This window comes from Ruditapes philippinarum, unplaced genomic scaffold (assembly GCF_026571515.1).
Source record: "Ruditapes philippinarum isolate M1 unplaced genomic scaffold, ASM2657151v2 ctg11734_1_1_1_1, whole genome shotgun sequence".
In the NCBI taxonomy this organism is placed as follows: Eukaryota; Metazoa; Mollusca; class Bivalvia; order Venerida; family Veneridae; genus Ruditapes; species Ruditapes philippinarum.
The window spans coordinates 12456-31681 of record NW_026857036.1 but is presented as its reverse complement, the minus strand read 5'-3'; the positions used below and the strand labels follow the sequence as shown (position 1 = coordinate 31681).

The 19226-nt window shown below is 30.2% G+C and overlaps 1 pseudogene; it reads left to right on the top strand.

The window, feature by feature from the left end:
* The first annotated feature begins 310 nt into the window (after positions 1-310).
* LOC132748603 (uncharacterized) lies at positions 311-12562 on the top strand (annotated as a pseudogene).
* Positions 12563-19226: the final 6664 nt, after the last annotated feature.

Genomic DNA, 19226 nt, shown 5'->3' with positions numbered 1-19226 from the left:
ATATTTTGAATTTATAATCACACAAATATAATGTTTATATGTTTTTTTATATAAAACAAGCTTTTCAGGCGAGTACGTAGTTTATTTTTAAATACATCTTTTTCAATAATTATTGTAATGTCTTGTAAAAATCAGACATTCTTTTGATGTTCTTTTTCTCAAGATATTTCTTGAATAATATTATATACATTACAGGATTAGATATATTATTTTATTCTCATAAATTATCATAGGAAAGGTTCGTGACTAATGGTCACGAACCTTTCCTTGTTTGTAATTCGACATGGTATTGATAAACATCATTAAAATATATATTCCCTTATTTCATTTGAAAGCAACATCGTTTGTGATTCAGTATAGGCAACAGAAAATTTTCTTGAAATTTAATAGTCATAAAAAGTATCAAAATCTCTTGCCAAAGGATTTTGATGGGAATTCTTGATCATGTTTATATCATACGCTGCGAATAAATACGCAACCATTATGAAAATAATTGAAACGTTTCAACCCAAATGACTTCATAGTACATATGTTTGTTAACTGCAGTCGTTAACAAACAAGCATAGTGTATGTGGCATTGAGTAAAATATATCACCCCACGAACCTTTCATCACGAATCTTTTCTCAGCATATTTCAGTTTCAATAATGTTGTTTATACAGCTACAAAATGTTTCATTTTTGGCATAATATACTAATTTTTACGAATCTTAGAACATTTCATGTGCTGGAAGTAGACATATTGCATTCATAAACCCTTAAAATCAGATAACAAACCTTTCAATTTTAACCCAACCCACGTCACAACGATAAATTCTACATAAATAATACAAAAATTTGCCCACTATGAACATTGTGGTAATATGAAAGTATTATATTGTGATATTAATACAAACAAGAACATGTAACGTTGTTTCAATGATAAAAACACTTCACTTGCAATATATGGTTAAAATGATAACGAACATTTCATACTATCCGGCGACAAACACTATCCCCTTACCATTTTTTATGAGTTATTGTTACTGAGATCTAATTTACAAATTTATAATCGTGAATTGGTCCAAAATAAAACGGCATCAAACAAAACGAAAACAATACAATTATAGCATCTAAATACACATTCACATTTTATAAATTGGACGGCGACAATCACGAACCCCTCATTTTCGTAACTTTAGGTGAATATTATTAAACAATTATTCATGATCAAATGGCGAGTTATTGTGTGTTATTTAAGGTAACATCTACCTTCTTAAACCAGCATAGACTTACAGGCAAATAACCTGCAATAATGAGGATAGACGGTGGCGACAAGTAAAAACTAAGGGTGTAAATTCTAACTGAGAACGGCCGTAATATGTTCGCTTCTAAAAAACTTGTTATACCTATTCAGACAAGGAATGTTAGCGGTTAACCTTTGTGTACACAAAAAATGCAATGTCACTCTCATATTATCATAGCGGCACTGTTTTTGTGTGCAAAGTAAAACTGACTAAATTTTTGATTTTTTGATTTTTGGGTCAGGTGCCTAAACATGAAATGCCTTTTTAATGCTTTGCAGGTCTTAGCATGCTTGGTTGCTTGTCAACCTGTACCCGATTATGAGTGTGAATGGTCTTCAGGAAAAGAGGATGACAGGTCATCTGGAAAAGAAAAAGAGCCATTATGCAAATGGTCATCAGAATCTGACATGTCAAGTGATTGTGAGATATGGAATCCAGAGTTGCCTGCAAATGTCGCATGGTCTACTACAGAGTCTGCTAATTCCAGCTGTACTGACATTGTAGCCGAGCCAGTCTTCAAGAAAACTTTCAAAGACTACATATATTGTAAGTAATACTCAAGGAGGAAAATTAGTCTATAATGAAAAAAATAAAGTGTATAATTATGAAACGCTTGAAATGAATGCATGTTTTTAGTCAAAAATTTGTTATTGACATTTTTGGAAGGAATTTGACTCTTTGAATTAAATAATAAAATCCAACCAATTCAATATACTGTGAGCAGTGTTCAATCTAGAAATAAAAATGAATTTGCAGGATGCCCATAAACAAGGGGGTCATTTGAGAAAAAGGGGGGCCCTAAGCCCCTAATACATGAATATATAGTAGGGATGGCAACGAGTAACCGGTTAACCGAGTACTCGATCGAACGTCCGAATATTGGTTAACAAAACTGATATCCGATTACTCGGAAAAATATATATATTTTCTATTTTTTTGCGATTTAGAAAGATTGGTGTATCCAATTGGTTCAGAAATTCGGAGATGTGCATGTATCTTCATACATACCCGTTAAATGCAATCAAAACATCCTTGCAGAGGTGCGAAAATGATATCATAACTTTAACGAGGCGATCAACAGTTTGGCACGCGCACCTGCGTCGCTTTATATCATCCAGCCCTCTTATGATATTTAATTACCTTAATTGTATAGCCGAAGTAACTGCTTTGAAAACAACAAAGGGCGATTGCTATCATGAATGTAAAGAATAAAGGTAGCTAGTATTTAGAGTAGACCCGGTAAGACTTTTGTTGGCGCGGATCAGTCTATACTATTTCAAGAAGAAAAAAGATATATGAATTGTTATACTTGTTTAAAACTTGATATTGCATTAATCAAAACGTAAAATATTATGTTGTTGATTTAATTATAATTAATTTGTCTCCCGTGCAGTCATATTTACTATCTACAGAATTCTATTAATTTAAATAGAAAACGAATGTAGCATGCAGACGGTGTTGATATTGTGTTAAACTTTGAAGATCACTGGAAATCATCCGAGTAACCGAGTACTCGATCGGAAAAATGAGCGAGTACTCGAGTATTGATTTTGGTATTCGTTGCCATCCCTAATATATAGACATCAAATTCAAATATTTAAGTACAGGTATACCTTTTAACCTTCTTGTTTCTACATCCAATACACTTAAAATAACAGAATCATTGTAAAACATTATTCAATTCAAAATTTAAAATGGGATTTTCATAACTTAAATTGGTACAGTCATACAATAGGTGATTCAGGTATGCACATTTAGAACTTTCTCTGAGTAGTCCATTTTCACAGATATAATTAAAGAAATGTAATAAGAAAAACATTCATTCATATTCGAACCTACAACCTTCAAATTGAAACTGAGTCATAACTGATCACTAAGGCTAGTTCAGCAAGCGTTATGTCTAATATAATTACTGACAAATTTCCATTGAATATTCAAATATCTCGGGTAAATATGACAATAATCATATAATTTAATATACATGATGATGTACTGACATTCCATCTAATGGTCCTTTTCATTGAAAACAGTTTCTAATTTACAATATATAGATTGATATCCAATCAGCTGGTAGTTATTGATGATTTATATTGCTGTTGTATAATTATTTATTTCTTTAACAACCCATAGATGCATCATTCTTTGTTACGTTTTGATTTTCATTAATAATTTTTAAAAACAGGCCTAAAACAGAATACTATAGAAAGAGATGGAAAGTTGTAGCAAACTTAAATACTACAGCAACTTAGGAGTAAATTAAGTTTAGTTTTCATAAAAAATTGCGTGAAAATTTTTTGTAAGCATAACAGAAAATTAACATTATGTCAAGATGGCTGCTGTTTTATGGTAAAACCTGTCTTTCCCCGCCAGTCTGCAAGTACACATGGAATGTTATGATTGGTCAATTGTGACATTTCTGGCCATTTCAGAGTCAATAAAAGTAGCCATGAGAGGTTTTTTTTTTCAGTTAGCAATTTTGTTTTAATCGGAACAGTAGATGACTAGAGCATTTTGTTATATTTTCATTTAACTTTCTTTTGTTAAATCTAGCAAATTCTGTACTAATTAATACTAGAGAAATTGTGGAATTAACATAGATATCAAAATAGTTGTAATTTAAACATTTAGACTTAGCTCAAAACAAATGCATCATTGAAAAAGACTTATTCGTATAGGAATAGTTGACAATAATTATTGCCAGCTCAAATTGTGAGCTCATCGTTACCCTTAATCTTATATTTGCATTTCACCACAGTTATTTTACATGTTTAAATCTAATGATTATTTCTTAATTTTCTAGCTGAAGTCAGCTCTGGACAGAAATTGAAAAGAAAGGCACTTACATACCTAAGCATGAAAATGTCTTTGAAGACGCTGTGTTTATGTGGAAGAAAATGTATTAATTCATGGACAATAAACATGATTCGACAAGTTCGAGAACAGTTTTGGTTAAATACAAAGCCATCTAGAATGGCATTATTAAAGTCACACTTTGAAACATCAGAAAAGCATGGCAAATTTAGGTATTTTAATGTTAAAGTTGGAAAACAAGTTCATCATGTTTGCTCAAAGGCATTTCAGAACGTTTTTAGAATTAATAAAAATACATTGACAAGAGTTGCTGAATTGTTCTATGAGGAATCTGTATCAACTGTTGGGAAATCACCTAGGGACTGGAGTAAGAACACTCTGATACTAATTACATGGCTAGAGAATTATTTCAATTTTTATGGGGAGAGAATGCCTCATAAAAAAGACATTGTGTTACCATATGGGACTTTCATTCAGGATATTTACCATACTTATAAAGATGAGATGAGAAATCCGGTCAGCAGATCACAGTTTTATAAGACTTGGTCTGACAACTTTGCCCATGTAAAAGCCAAAAAGGTAAATGTATTTTAATGTATTGGTAGTGTGTTTATTTTATTATACATAATGATTACCCAACCTCCAGTCAAAGACTTAATTCATTTTTGATTGTTGAAAATATTTTAAATCAGTGACTTTTTTTGTTTTATTGATACAAAATCGTTATATATTAGCTTCCTGGATGTCCAACAATGTCTTCTCAACAAAGTTTTTTATAATTATTATTTCCTTCGAAGAAGAGGGGGTATATTGTTTTGCTAATTTTGTTCTGTCAGTCTGTCCGTCGGTTAGACCACATGGTTTCTGCTGATTATCTTGAAAACTATTTATCAGAAATTCTTCATATTTCACATACTGATTGAGAGGTCATAACTAGTAGATAACCCCTATTGATTTTGGGGTCTAACCGTCTATAGGTCAATGTCACAGTGGCCTTAAATTTCAGAATGGTTTCCGCTGATAATCTTGAAAAAAAAAATTATCACAAAGTCTTCATATTTCACATACTGATTGGTCATATCTTGTAAATGACCATTATGGATTTTGAGGTCACTAGGTCAAAGTCACAAGAGCCTTAAATGTCAGAATGGTTTCTGCCGATTATCTGGAAAACAATTCATCACAAAGTCTTCATATTTCATATACTGATTAGTCATAACTAGTAGATGATGTATATTGATTTTGGGTTCACTAGGTCAAAGGTGAAGGTCACAATTGCCTTAAATGTAAGAATAGATTTGTAACATTTTTTTCTTCCATATGTAGAACACGTCCACGTACCCATAATATAGCATTTTTCCATAACAAATTACCAATAGTATGAGTCAAGAGACATTGATATTAAGTATATTCATCTTAATTTTATGTTTATTTTCTTAAACTTTATTTTTAGACTAACAGTTTTACAAAATGTACTACATGTGTTATGCTGGAGAGACAGATGGCAAAAACATTTAATGCTGAGCTAAGGGCAGAATACAGAAAACAAAAAGAGGCACATAATATAAGACAGATGTAAGTTCAAAATAATTTTCTTCTGTAACTAATGACTGGACATTTTAAGTCCTTTTCATAAAATACAGACATTTATTTCGGTAATGACACTTTACATGTATTTCACCTAAGTAACATAAATTTCAAATCTAATAATGTAACATATTGGGGTTACATACAAAATACAAATGTCTGTAAAATTTTTAATCAAAATATCATAATTTTTTATCAAAATTATGTAAACCAGAGCTGGGAAGGAATAAGGAATTTGATGCTCTTTATAATATTCGTTTTCCATGTTCGAATATTTTCCAATATTCGGTTTTGCAAAGTTTGTTCCAATATTTCTCTTTCAACTGAGTATCCATAATTGATAAGGTGGAATACTAGACTTCTTTAATATGCTTGGAAAAAATGACGATTCAGAAAGATCTTCATTCCTATGTCAAAGATTATATTGATTATAAATCAATATATATGTTTATATACTCGCGTTTGAATTTGATTCATAATTTGATTATCTTTTGTTATGCTAAGTTATCCGGCTGCTGATCTTATGTATTACTAAAGGGATTTGACTTATTTGACAATAAATCTCGTAGACTCTCAATATTCTAAACCACAATTACACATAATAATATTGAAACTTAACTTGAACATATTAAATATTAGATAAGGTATGAAACATTCTGAAGATAAGTTTAGCAGTATAATAATGCAGTGAAATAATGCAGTAAATAACATATAATAAATATTAAATTTTGTACTATTACCCTAATACTTTTACACGGTTTTGTACATTTGTAAACTATCTTTTGTTTTGGGCTGGTGGCCTATATGAAGCAATAAAGATATTGTATTGTATTGTATTGATAGGAATGATTAAAGCACAGAAAACAATAAACGTAGATAGTTTACTGTCTTGCTATTGTATCCTTTGTGCTTCATAATGTTGCATAAATTTATGCTTTCAATGTATAGCAAACAACATGGGACTTAACTTCCACTTCTGATGTAACATGTGACAATTGATAATGTAATTGTGAAGAATAGGGAAGACTGAAAAGTTTCTCATAAAATTATATATGTGATGTTGCCTAGATTTAACCATGAAACATTTAAACCCAAAGACATGCATATTCCTGCTTAAAATAGAGAAAATAAGAATCCCTAAACCATCTCTGTATTAATTTTCAGGCTTGAACGCAAATATTACTACAGCAAGAGAGAATCAGCAATAAGCAATCCTTCCAAATTCATGTCAGTAATAATTGATGGAATGGATCAGGGTAAGAATGACTTTTTAAAGTATTTTATTTATTTATATTCTTAATGTTTTCTATCTTTCACTGCAGTATTTATCTAACATTTGTAACTAGAGTGATTATGCCAAACAGGGTCATAAGTGTTGATAAAACTAATGTGATAAACAAGTCTGTATTGCTACTTTAAAATATCATTTTACAATTAAAACTTATCAAACATGTAGTAGATATATATGTATAAGTAAAAGTAATACTTCAAGAATTGACAGTGAATAGCAATGTTGAAACACTCTAAAAACTTTCAAGTTACTTAAAACAAGTTAAAGTAAGTAATAACTGATGTCAATTTTGCGATTATAAATTATAAAGAATGTATCTTTCATTTAATTAAAACACTTAGGTAAAACTTTCATTTCAGAAAATTGACCTGCACAAGGTTGTTGTGATTTTGGAAATACAAATTTTTAATCATAATTCCATCATGCATTAATTTGATGATTACTGATGATATTATACTAATTCCGTGATTTTCTGAAAAAGAATGTTCATTTGTGAGCGAACAACGTTTTCACAGTTTGCTATTTAACAACACTGTAAATACAATGATGATACTTTTTGTTTTGTAAACAGGAAAAACCAATCTACCACATTTCACCTGAAGAAAGCCAAAGGTAAAAGCCACATACATTTTGTTATCTTTTTAAAACAGAAAAACTACAAGTATAGGTTAGAGTGCATATTGGGTGTTCTTCGTAAATTAAAGAAAGCTAAAAAGGAGCGGAGCTTGCAAGCGACTGTAGCTTTCTTATTTACGAAGAACATCCAATATGCACTCTAACCAGCTTAGTGCTCTGCCCAATTGTTTTCCGCCCAACACACTGCGTGACTTCACATGGTAGCCTAAATGTGAATAACCATATTTGGAAGACAGTAGTGGTGCACATTTTTGGGTCACATGTTTTGCATAGCTAATTCCCGCATTCTGTCTAGGTAAATCAGATAATGTGGAGGCGCAAAATGATAGCGGTGATTTCGATCTCCTCGACCAAGAACTGCTTCAATTCTTCAATGAAGATTTCGAATTTGAGAACAATTCTTTGACACTTACGCAACTAATGCAAATTCCTAGCCAGCAGTTGGTAATAGACGAGAAACCTAAGCCTCAGACCAGTAACTTTTATAACACTAAAAAGAAAAAATTAAAAATTTCATTACTGAACGTGTTACACGTGCTATTTTAACATAATTACTAGTACCTTTTAATGCCCAATAAATCATGTAAATAGCATTTCATTGAAACGCTGAATCACAAATATATAATCATTTACCATATCCCAATTATAAAATGATACTGGTTCCGTAAGTAATAAAACATTTTTACTGTTATTTTGCCTGTTTTCATTTCAATGAACCTCTTTTTTTAATTCTATGCCGTAGTGACGATATACATGTGCGTGTACGGAAAAACATGATGCATAAATATTGATTAGTTTTAGGAGTAAACTTCAAGATCTCTGCACATGCGTATATTGCATGTTAGCGCTCTTCGAAACTTAGCTCCGCCCACTTGCGTTTTATAATATAAAACGTCCAGTTTATATAAAATCTGTTCTATTAAGATTTGAAACCTGAAATTTGAAATCCTCGTCGGTGATTGGCTTCAAAAAAAAAATTGGCGAGCACTAACTTTCTTCTTCAGCATCTTTGTTAAATTACTCATAACTGATGTGGAAAATGGCTTTATAATTAGCTCCTGATTTAAAGATACATAGTGTATCGGTTTTGTTTTGTAACAAATAATCTTTTATAGAAAATAATGAAAAGGCCCATTAATCAACTCACCTACAAAAGTGATATTAGATAATAGCAAAAGCAAAATTGATAATGGCAGACAAAAACTTGAAATATATGGAAACATTTAAAATATATAGTATAAGAAACATTAAATTGGTTAAAAGTTGCTAAAGATAGTTAAGTTACCATTGTGATTCAACTTGTGAAAATATTGATTTTGATTAAGTTTTATGAAAATATATGTATTCTATATTAATTAAGTCTTTGAAACCATTTAAGATGGATATATTGTATTTAGAAATTAGATTTGTGTGAACTGATTTTGTTGATCTTTATTATTGAAGTTAATAAAACTTATTGCAATTTAGCGATTTCATGAAAACGTTGATGGTTATTAATGTGGCATTTATTAAATTCATTTGGTTTATGATGTTCCAGAATCTCAACCCTGCTGATTTATTAAAGACACACATTACTGGTGTATTAAATCATGGCCATGGTGGTTTTCGTGGATATATAGACTTTGGCGAATACCCTCATGATCCAAACCTTGTAATCAATATCCTACTTAAAGAGCTCATTCATACAGCCAAAGAAAACGTAAGTAAAACAACATTGTTACAAAACTGACATGTCTTTACATTCATTAGTTTTATCATTAAAGATTAACTAGTTACTGAATGGTTAAGACAATTTATGTGTGTGTCTGTGCAAAATATACATGAAATATTTCAATGATTTCAAAATTTATTTGGATATAAATTATGTTACATATGTGTACTCAGTGCACACCAACATCAACGTTTATACAATGTCATTTTCGATCTCTTTATTCTTTTTCAAAATAACCACAATAAATACATTTTCTGGTGATAGATGACCCATTTAGCTTTCAAAGTTCCTTTTCAATGTGTTTAAAACCTGTACAATCATGTGACAATTTATTTTATTACCTGATACCTTATATAAATGTAATTTGGTATTTTTTACTATTTTCTGAAATTCTAAAAACGTAAACGTTCACAAACTGTTGACCGGTCAATAGTTTCGACTGTTTCCCTCGCGTGTTCTGACGTCATTGACGTCATAGAGGATCCCACTTGAAGCGTCCATCGATCTTGATCATGAACCAGACGTGACGTGACATAAAGTATTAAGTGTTATTATGAACATATGTGCAAAACTATTTTCTTATTCCTTTTTTCTTCTGCAAGTACTGTTAAAACAGTAATTGATCCGGTAATAAAACAGTTATTTCATATGTGATTTTGGGAACAGTCAAACAGTTGTCCCTCGGTGTCGGGATAGTGTTTTGAACTGTTGCCCTCGGCCTACGGCCTTGGGCAACATTTCAAAACACTTCCCCCTCCACCTCGAGCCAACAGTTTGACTGTTCCCAAATTACATATGAAATAACTGTATACTAATTTAATTATGTGACTGTGTACATGTGATTTACATGTAACATTGTGTGTGTAATGATGTAAACATGAACCTGAATGTTGTCAGTCCACATGAAAGTATTTTGCTTAAATATTGTCATGTTCAGAATTAAATTAAGGCTTATAATGTATAAACATTCTTATAACCCTCTTAAAATACAAATTTAACATTTAAAAAGTTCACTTTCTTTGATTTATTTCTATTTGAAACAGAATAACAGACTCCCTGGTATACTATATCTTCAAGCAGACAATTGTTGGAGAGAAAACAAAAATAGATATGTATTGTCATTCCTTGAGTTGCTGGTTCGAGAACAAGTGTTTAATGAGGTAAGAATTTCAGATTTTTAGTATTATGGCCTATATTTTTTAAGGATTGGAACAATAAGAATGATTAGATAAACTCTCAGTGTAGACCAAACTTGGCACAAATTTAATGATTTAAAGAATATTACTAGATTAAAGCAGAGCACTAAAAATTAATTTATTTTCACTTTATTATTCTTTCATCTAAAATTTGACAGTTCATTAAACTACCTGCATGGTCAGGTACCATAGCAGACATAAGGGGAGTAAGTCTAGCAGATAAAATAGCCAGATTTTGGCTGCTAAACAAGAGATGTATAGGTAAATTTAGGTTATTAGTTTGACAATTTAAAAAAAAAACAATGTTGACAAAATTTTGTGTTTTTGTATTTGGTTAAATTTTACAAAGACTTCTGATTGACACAAAGTGGATGCGCCTGCAAGCATTGTATTTTTAGATTTTGTCTGCACTCATTTTACTTGCAAACACTGTAAAACAGTCATGATTGTTTTTAAGTGCATAGAATAATAATCTGTTCCAGCATTTACTTTCATAAAATAATTGTTATCAATAACAGTAGAACTTATATAAGTCAAACTTAAATTAGTCAATTTTTCGATGTGTCAAAGTTAAATGACTGTCCTGAATTTTCCTGAATATGTCATTTCTTAATTTAGTGGATATTTTATGGTTCAAAGTTTTCAATGTGTCGAAGTTGTTTCCTGGTCCCTTTAGAATAAATTTAATACAATTTACCATTGATAAGTCAAAGTCCTTCGATTATTTTGATTATTTTCACACCTTCGATCTGAAGACATTTTTTCACCTTCTTTTTGCCGCAAAGATGATTTCCGATGAAGTTGTGTGACTGGTGTTATTTACACAGTCTTTGTATATATTGAAATGTGTGATAAAATGCTCTAATTGTTATCATTCAAATTGCCATAGTTGTATTTAACAATAAACAGTTCCAATTAGTTTCGTTTAAGAACATTTATGATCCAGTGTCACATGATAATCACATGGAATATGTTTACTATTGGCTGGTTTAGAAATTCCCCTTTCCTTTTGTTCTGCCTTTTGTTACCCACTTCTAAATGTTGACTACTTAATATTTTTTAGTTAAATTGCTACCAACTCATACTGAAGTTAAACTGTATCGTGGGTTTTCTGCATACCATTTGTTATGGCATTGAGCATTTTTCAAACCATTCTTCTGAAATCAAATGTTAAGTTTCATTAAGATATATAATGTTGGAAAAACTGTCCAGATGGCATTAAAACATATACAAGATACTCTTAAAGAGCTAAAGAGTTAATTTAATTTCATTATTTTATTAACTTTGCTCCTCATTTAAATCTAACATGATTGGTAATACTTCTTATTGTAATTGTAATTTGAAGATGATATAATTGAACATGATTATGTTTAATAAGATTTAACTTGGACAATTATTGGACATTGATTGACAATGTCAAATTATTGAAATTTATTATAGTTTTCACAATTTTGTTATTATTGTACATATTTGATTTATACTCTAGTTAAATTAAAATAACACCTGTGAAAAAGAAAACCAACATTTTGAATATTTTTAGAATGACCTTGTCATTTGAATGACCTTTACCATCACAGGTTTTGTGTTAATTGTAATAACTCTGTTATTTATTAATAGATTTATTCATTCTTGAACAAAAGAACACTTATGACAAGACTGATATGATAATTAATTCAGATGTGACCTTGACATTCATTGTCAAATTTAAATTGTATTTTGTTCAACATAGTTATTATTTAGATAAGGTACTACCATATTCTTCCTCCAATGTGTTTATAAAGCTGCAAAATTAATAATAAAAAGAAGAGTTAATTGATACTTAATCCCTATCATTTGTGACATTTTGTATTTCAGATCCACCTATCATTTCTACCTGTTGGGCATACCCATGAAGACATAGATGCCCATTTTAGCAAAATATCACAAAAACTTTACTGTACAGATTGTGAGACTTTGCCTGATCTTTTAAAATTATTAAAGAACGCTGAAATGGTAGGTGCAATGGCTAACTATAAAGAATGGATGGAAAAAAAAATAACCCCTTAAAGAAACAAAATTTAAAACCAATTGCACTAAAAATTTTGGTTAAGATTTGATTAAAATTTTATGTATTCAAAAAGCGGGACAAAAACCACCCGGGGAACATTTAAACGCCCAAATTTTTTTAGAAACCAGTCCCGATCAAAAGCCCTGTCCCTTATTACCAGACTTTACAAATATTGACATTATTAGAAAAGAAAAACAAATACAAACCCCAACCTATTTTTTCCAAAAAAAAACATACTGTTTTTTGAAAAATTTTTATGCCCCCTTTAAAATTTCATTTTCCCTTTTTGGGGAATCCATTTCAGTTTCCATTTCCCAAAGGGAAAAGCGCATATCTGCCGCATTTAAAGGGTTTTGGTTTTTGTCCCTGGGGTGAGAGGAACAATTGGAGAAAGAAACCAGAGAACCTGAAGTGAGTTAATTTCTTTTTATAAATAGGTAAACTCAGTCATCATCATATCTACCAATTAAGTGAATAGTATTAATGCCCTTATAATGTAGTATTCCACTAGTTTAGCTGGGAAGTCTCCATATAACCTCTTAAAACTTATCTACAAACAAGGAAAAAAACCCAGAGTTAATTGAACATTAAAATATGTATTCATAATACAAATGTAATATGTATTCATAATACAAACAACAAAAAGATTCATTATGAATATCAGAAACTGACCATTCAAACTGTACAATTAGGCCATTGGCATTAAATTCAGGCTTAGTAAGAAAGGGAAATACTTTAGATTTCTTTATATGGTGCATGTTAATGTTTTGTATATGCAGTTTTATTCACTGTCATAAATAACACTATCAGCTGTCTTAAAAAAGCTCTTTGGGCCCAAGAATTAAAAAATTTCACATATAATCCCAAAATTGAAAACATTACATGCACCCCTTTAAAGATTCTTGATTTGTAGTTTCCTTTTAAAATCTGAAATTATAAATTTTTAAATTTCAAATTGGTTTTCATGATTACGACGGTTTAACACTGCTTTAAATTGTACACAAAATGTTAAAAAAATTTTTAAAACCCTCTTTTTAAAAAAAACCCCCCAGTGGGTTCCTTTAGATAATTTTACTCAATTAATAAACAAAATTTTATTCTTTTTAAATTTTTCCCAAAGAAAAATGTAATGAACTTTTTTTTTTAAAGGTTGCTGGTAACAAAAAGAAAGGAAAACCGGGGTTCTCCGGGAAAAACTCCAACAAAAAAACCAAGGGAAAGATAAATTTAAGCATTTTTTACTTTGTATCATTAAGTTGAATTTTCTCTTAGAGGGATGATCCAAAATAAATCAGACTTTTGCAGCAAATGTTAATAATACAGTTAAATCTGTCATATGCAAAAATAAACCATAAATTGAAATATCTTCAGTATATTCTTACAAATTTTAGAAAAAATTAATATTAAGTTTTTGACAAAAACTACATGCAAAAGAAAATGGTCACCATGGTCTACCTAGCTCATGTTGTTACTCAATTCAATAAACTTTAGCATGTATTTATATGAGAGATGTTCAAAAAGTTGATGGACTGTACTGTTCACATCTTTTTATTTGCGTGCGTACGTGGTTATACAAGAGACAAATATTGGAACATGTCCTACATATTGGTTGGGGACCACCAAATCCGGACGGCACCATAAATGCCTGATTTAGTTGTTTTCTTTGTTCAGTTGTTGATGATTTATCAGTCACTTTGTTATCAAAAATAAATACAGGTTTCTTCTATCATTAAGTAATGAAGTTTATTTCAACTTTTGTAAAAGGTAATATTTTAATGTTTATTTCAAGAACATTGACGTTGGAAATTTTAGACGTCAAGAGCGCAATGCCTGACCTCTTTTACCAGCTTTAATCATTTACAGTGTAAACAATAGAACACCCAAAACTTCAACATTTGCTGCTGATATATTGAACATCGTGTTAAAAATTTTAAATTAAAACACTCAAGCTTTTATCTTAATTAAATCATTGTCAATACAATTCAGTCCGGACACATGGTACTCACAGTACTATGTTCAATTTCGTTATTTAGATACCATCATTGACGGGTCTTAAAACATAAATGTCAACATAATCAGAACAAAACAAACTAGTTTGTTAGTTACGAGAAGAACGTAGCTATATATATACTGTGTCAAATTTTCAGATCCATAGCTTTGAAATGATTAAATCTGTAAGGAAAGATGTTCAAAAAGTGTCCGGTTGATGGTCCCCGACCAGTATACAGTGAAAAAAAATAATACAATATGTTTACAAATAAGAATTCTGTGAAAATTACAAATAACAAGGGGTATGCGACCCGGCGCATGCTCATGATACAATAAAATGATAATCATGACGTCAAAATAAAGATGAAAAATGTCACCAGGATCTCAGTTTTTGAAAGTACACTCAATGTCTCCTGATCATATAACCAAACCATTTTTCTTTTGTTTTTGAAAAGCTTTCATTTTTCCCGCTCCATTTCCCAACATAAGGGATTAAAAGAGACACCCCATTTCTTTCTATTTTTGGGAAATCTAAAAAACACAGAATTTTCTTATCAATTTAATTTTTAGGGAGTTTAAAATTTAATCATTTCAAATGCCAGTGCCCCGATCTTTATAATATATATGATTATGTAGTGTAAAGTAAAATATTTTATGACCTGACATCTATTCTCTGTGGTAAAGTTACTGAACACTGGCTAGGATTTGTGCACACAAATCAGGGACAAAACATGTTGTACAAACAGTAACTGCATTTAGTTATTGCAAATATGCCACTGATGAATGAAATGAAATATTGTTTAAATTTTATTGTTTTGTTAGAAATGAATGTGTTGACCTGATGCCAAAATTGAACATGCCTGATAGCTCGCACTCAACCTTTTATACTGTCCATCCTCCCGAAGTTCTTTTGCATTTGACGTTACTTATGTCCTGACAATTTGCCGCTTTCTCCCTCGCCCTTTCTGTCTGATACTTTATTTGTTATTGTCTTTGAATCACTTGTGCAAGCTGAAACCAACAGATTTGCTAGACGATTCATTGCCCATTGTTAATTTTAACCACCACATAATTATGTAGATGAAAAAATATCCACAATTTTGTTGGCAAAACTTTCCGAATTTTAATTGGGCTTCATATTTTATAATTTATGCTACTGACTACTGCTGCTCAAAACTTGTTTGTTTAGATGAATTAGCCATTTAACATCCAAATGACGTCAAATTTTATATTTATGTCATTTAAATATAAATTGACGATTACCTGCATTTTCATCCTGAAATAAACATTCAATTAAATTCAACGTTTGTTTATGTTTAAACATGGAATCAAAACTTCGGAGTGCGCCAGTGTTGTGTTGCCATGGTAAATAAAGTTTGTAAATAAAAAAAAAAGGTTAAGATTAAGAGACTTAGATTTTTTACCAAAGTAAATAATGACACAAAAATCCACAAACTTTTTGAACATAATGTTACCTCGTAGTTTTATGAGATAACTGCAGAAATAAATGATTTCATGTATTTTCTGCTGGTTAAAAAATGACAACAACATTTCCAAGCTAGAGACACCTGTATCATAGTGCCATGATAATGTTGTTGTTTCTAAATTTCAGCATTCAGATTATATCAAACTTTGACATAATAGCATCAGCTTATTGAACTCTTAAGTGTGGCTTTGTTTGGCGCTAATTTTCTCACATGTATTTTTTCTGGAATCCAAACAAATGTAACCAAGCATGTGCTGAAAAATTTGCATGCACATCATACAGGTTACTAATTTGGTTATATAATCTACCAAAATTAATATAAATAACTTGACATTTACATTATTTACAAATTTAAATCAGATATTTACCAATGTAACCAAGTCAACTAAAATAAGTCAAACTGTCATAATTATATCCAGTTGGCATAATAAACAATGAAAGTATTGCAGTTACATATAATTTGCTCTTATAAATTGTAGGGCCTAAGTCTGTAAGCACAGCATACAAGAAAAGGGTTTTGAATATGAGAGAGAAGACAGGAAATCGTAAAAAAAGCAAAGGAAGAAAATGTAAGTAAACTGGCTTAAAATCAGAAACAAAACTGTATTGGAGGCTATGAAGGTTCTTAAATTTGTTTTTTAAATATCCAAAATAATTTTCAGGAAACTTTGATGATCAAATAAGTTTCATTCTGAATTTAATTATATATCGGATAAAAATAATGCATATTAAGATATATTTGTTTGGCAGCCCTATTATGCTGTTTGGTAGAAAAATACAACAAAGATGATCAAATATAGGTATTCTTCTTAAGCACACAACAAACTACAGCAATACTAAATTACTATCCCGGAAAATGAAATGTTTACAGTGTACTTAGAAATGAGATTCATACATACAGTTTCATAATGAATAAATATATATATGGTTACTGGTTTTCATTTTTCTAGATATTGTGCTTGAGAAGACTTATATCCTGCATCTCACAGGAGAAGAGAAGAAACATATTTGGATGATAATACTATTGAATGTGTATATGTGCATTAATTTTGTTATAGCCATGTTTCTTCAAATTATGAGGATAGCAATTGAGTATTGTTTGTTGTATATAATTTTTGAAATACTTCACAGAGAAATGAAAAAAGTGCTTATGATACATATGGCTGCATTTAAAGCTTGTCAGTCTGCCTGTCCAGCCGTCAGTTTTTTTGTCAGGGGCAAAACTAATAAACTGTTGGATATATCAGTGTTCAGGAACTTTAACTCTTTTGCATTATGAACATTATATTTTTCGCCTTTATAACTCTCATAACTATTGCATTGTGGGTAAACAGCTCTAAAGGAGCGACTGTAGCTGTTAAAGATGTTTTTCTTACTAGCATCTCAGTAACTTAGTGGTTGACCCACTTTTCATACAGGTGTGCATTGTTTATCCAGATAGAAGGGACCTTTTAAATTAACAGTTACATAAAGGTCATTAATGACAACTTATCCAAAATAGACTGTCTGTAGCTTTAAAGTTTTGGCATTCTGATTGGACAAAAATCTGTGGCACAGATACATTGAAAAATAAATATCCACAACAGTGATGATTTCAATAAATTATATAAAAATCAATGTTTGGAGTTTGGATGCAGGGATTATATCACTAGTGAATTATCGTGATGTATGTCTGAAGGATAAACAATGAATTTATCAAAATAAATCTTGAATCTGGTGTAAAAATTTCCCCCCAATGGATATTCGGTGACTCATTTGGGCCAAATTATGTCCTTCTTTTTTATTTTCTTTATGTTTTGTTATTATTAATAACAAATAATAACAATCTCATTTAGAATTTTTTTTGTGAGCTTGTTTTTAAATTTAACTACTTCAGAATTTGACCAAATTATCATTTAGGCTAAAGGGAGGTTATTTTGAATTATTATGTAATGCCTCAGTAATACACTGATATATTTGTTTTATACTAATGGTTACTTTTTAAGCCCTTGTGTTTCGTTTCGTCTCAAGGTCTTTCCTTTTAAAAAACATAATGATAATTTCACTAATATAATTTATAAATACTGCATTATCTCATCTATTCATCATTCTTTTTATCATACAAGCTGAAGTTTTAATAAAAATAATGTGTTTTTGTTTACTCTAGACTTAAAATAATTGTTCTTTATCATTACATCATTAATGACAAGATTAAAATTTTTTTCCACAGGTGGCAAAGTTAATATAATTATATATTTATAGCTGTTATGTGCCAGACATATTTTGATGAAACAATTACGCAAAATTCTTTGAGACTTGTAGGTTTTTTCATAAATTGATGTACAATGGGTATGACAAATTCATTTATGGTTATTTCATATTTAGCAATAAATGGAATCAATTTGTGTTCTTCTGCCAGTAAAGTCTCAAAATGAATACAATATTAAATGATATTATATGCAGAATGATAATGATTAAAAGTGTAATATCATGCAAGGTTTTTTTTTACCTATGCTTTCTAATATTATAAAATGAATGTTCCACCAGCAGAATAGTCCTTTATAGTAATTTTTAGTATTTGCATAAGATGGAATGGTGTCATTAAGGTCTTAAATTATTTTTTATGATCTTACTTGAAGAATGATAGTTTTTTAAAATTGTAAGAATCCTGAAACGTTTATTTTCTATTTATGATCTTGTAATATTACAAAGTGAATGTTCTGAGTATCATTAATAATAATTTCAAATTCTGGCAAATGATGGAATGAAATTTGTGTTAGTCGCCAACAGTACAGTCATAAATGAAAATTGATTTTATGATATGACTTGCAATATCATAGTGTTAAAAAATGTAAAAATTTTGCATGAATGTTCCACCAGCAGAACATTGCCTGTGGAACAGAATCATCTAGATAACTTATTTTGCATTAGATGAATTGATATTTGTGTTCCGTCGGCGGAAAAATTTTAAATGAATTTTATTATATGATAGAATTATATTTTTCATGACACCTTGCAAGGTTGTAAAGGAATTGTAATAATTTGTAATAAGTAAATGTTCCGCCAGCAGAACAGATCTATTTATGATTATATCTAATTTCGCTTTCGATGGAATCATGTTTGTGTTCTGCCAGCAGAACAATTTAACTAAATTTTATTATATGATGACTTTTTGAATTATATTTTTCATTACCTTGCAAGGTTGTAAG